General features: G+C 29.0%; 1 long non-coding RNA gene across 3 annotated transcripts in view; it reads left to right on the top strand.

Annotated features, from left to right (window-relative positions):
• The window catches only part of LOC107637930, a 2,268-nt gene extending 1,469 nt beyond the window's left edge, over positions 1-799 (top strand). For 2 of the 3 annotated variants that reach the window (XR_002361424.1, XR_001619626.2), the window contains exon 3: positions 740-788. This is a non-coding gene — a long non-coding RNA (uncharacterized LOC107637930). Of the gene's footprint in view, positions 1-739 lie in introns of all 3 variants that reach the window. The other variant, XR_001619625.2, reaches the window with a different exon arrangement.

The raw sequence follows: 2,873 nt of genomic DNA, 5'->3' as shown, positions 1-2,873 counted from the left end.
GCTTATGAATTTGAAATATCTGAGATACGAGGTTCCCTGGATTAAGTGCCGTGGCTTGCCACCACGTGTACCAGGTTGAAAACTCGATACGTTGTTGACCCTACGACGTAAGTGTGTGACCGGGCACTATATAAATTCCCGGAAATGTTACCCCCATTGAGTATTATTTATTATTTGAGAAAAAGCTATGCATAGACTCTTGGGGATGCACGTCGAGGGACAGTCTAAGTACAATTCAGACTTGTCGGGTTGGCTGGATAACCGACAGATGAGCCTCATCAGCCATAGGACAGGCATGCATCATATGCATTTGTATGCTTTGCTTGGGTTTGAACTTGTTTTGGTTTTCCTAATTGCTAAACTGTTCTTAACTGCTACTTGAACTATTTGCTGTAATTGCTACCTACTTGTGCTTTTCTTGTTTGTCTTGCCTGTGTTTGTCCTGGCGTGCTACATTTGAGAATGAACTTGGATGCTGAATTAATGATTGTGTTGCTTGATTGCGTGATTGATTTCTGATTGAGATTTTTCTTATAAGAAAGGAAAGATTTCGGATTTCTGAAAGATTAAACATTGTTTCTTTGAAAAGGGTTTTGAACGATTTCCTATTTGTTTTAAAAGATTCATAAGGCAAAGTTAATCACTGAGCTTGAAAATAGTTTTCTTATTGAATATCTTCTTATGACAACTTTGAAACTCCGTGGTGAGACCGTGTGGTTAGGTTCTCACCCCCCTACAGCTTTACCTTTTCAGGAACCGGATGAAGAAGCGTTAAGAAGAGTTATACTGCGTTTAGTTGATATGTTGTATTAATTAGATTATTTTCTCCCCTCGTCTTTGTTATTACAAGTTTGTAAGAGGGATAGGAATTGTATGTTTTATATGTATATTATATTATGAGTTATTATGTAAGGAGTCTTGTATATGAATCTATGCCTGTTTGTATTTTTCTTAAGATAAAGTGTTTATTTCCGGTTTTCAAGGAAATCAGCGATACAGTGTCGAGTCACAGGCTCCTATTTTAGTACTTAGTATGTAAAGTAGTCGTCATGCTCCTTGCTATCAGAGTAGCGCAGCCGGAAGCGTGACTTCTGATAGTGAGGGTGTTACACTTAACTCATTTACTTATTTGTGTGGTATATTATAGTGTGAAAGTACTTTCAATTTGTGTTGTGCAATGATATTATGGTTTAATTTAAACTTTTATTTTAGAATTGTGTTATGATTTTATCTCATCATTTTCTCTTAGATATTAAGTTGATGTATTTTTATATAAATCGTATTAATGAATTTAATATTAAAGTTAATTTGGCTTTTTATTATTTAGAGTGTTTTTCAATCAATAATTTTATACTCTTCACTTTTTTTTTTAGTTTTATTTTGAATTTTAATTTAGTACTCAAAGGTAGTGAAATTCCATTGATACTGAAATAAAGTTACAAAATGGTCCATAGGATAGAATAAGTAAAATAATGTGATACCCACATTGCAACATCCAAATGAAATAACTTAGGATCTAAAACATTTATCTTTCTCTTTCTCGCCGTCTATTATATTATCTATTCTATTATATAAAAATCAAATTTTTACCTTTAATGATAGAATTAACGTAGTATGCTTCTGATTTATTTTGTTTAACTCATCAAAGACAATTTATTATGATGAATTAATTATATCAACTAATTGATTTGAATAGATATTTAAATATCACACAATTTAAAATTATGTATATTAATTATTTGATTTAATTTTTATGATATATAAATTTAAGGAATAAATTAAAATAAGATAATTTATTACTTATTTAAATTGAATACAAAAAATATAAATTAAGGTGTCAATTCCTCGTGAATTCATTTTCTCTCCAAAATGAAAGCACTATTCTCTCTTCTAAATTTATTTTAGAAAAATATCTTTATTATAATTATATTACAATATTATAATTAGCATCTAATGAATAATGCATAATTATAATAATTTAGAAAAATAAAATAAAAGTCCAGTAATTTATCTTCTGACTGCACATGTGTGTAGAATAACTTTTAAGAAGGAGCCATGTATAGTAAATACGGTCGATAATTGTAAAACTGTATATTAACATTGATATAATATTATTTCAGGTATATGTTTTGCAGGCATCAAAGAAAAGTGTTGAGTTATTTTTTAGTAGATTTAAATTATTTATTGTTTATTAGAGAATTTTGTGCATTAGAATTCGCTAATAATTTATTATTTATTTTGGACTAATTTTGATATGTTCTTACTTGACAGTAAAACAACATATAAAAATTTGTTGGTGGGTTTAAGTATTATTAAGTTATTTATGATCACATTGAGTATATATGTTTGATTTATTGAACAAAGTATATTACTAAAACCAATTAATAACTATTTTAGAGTTAATATATTTAACACTAGATTAAGAAAAAACAAATAATACATAATATGCTATATTTTTATTAATCAAATCATTATAATTTAAATTAATCTTAACAAAATAATTTAAAATTATAATTTTAATTTTATCACGTGCATGGCACGGGTTAAGACACTTGTATATATATAAAAAGGGTTAAGTACGATTTTGGTCTCTAAGGTAGGGGTTAAAATTTTTTTTTGTCCTAAACCTTTTTTTACTTACAAAATCGTCGCTAAGATTTAACTTAGTTTTAAAATCGTCGTTCAGACGAAAATACCCTTCCCCCTTCTTCTCCAAAATCAACCAGAAGCAGAAGCAGAACCAGAAGCTAAAGCTGAACCAGAAGCTAAAGAACAGAAGCAGAAGCAACAACAATGAAACAACAACAACCAGATACAGAAGAACAACAACAACAATGGATCATGTATACAGTTAACCATTTCCTAAAATTCAC

Source organism: Arachis ipaensis, chromosome B04, assembly GCF_000816755.2.
Source record: "Arachis ipaensis cultivar K30076 chromosome B04, Araip1.1, whole genome shotgun sequence".
Classification (NCBI taxonomy): Eukaryota; Viridiplantae; Streptophyta; class Magnoliopsida; order Fabales; family Fabaceae; genus Arachis; species Arachis ipaensis.
The sequence above is the reverse complement of the archived record's forward strand: the minus strand, read 5'-3'. Positions and strand labels throughout refer to the sequence as shown.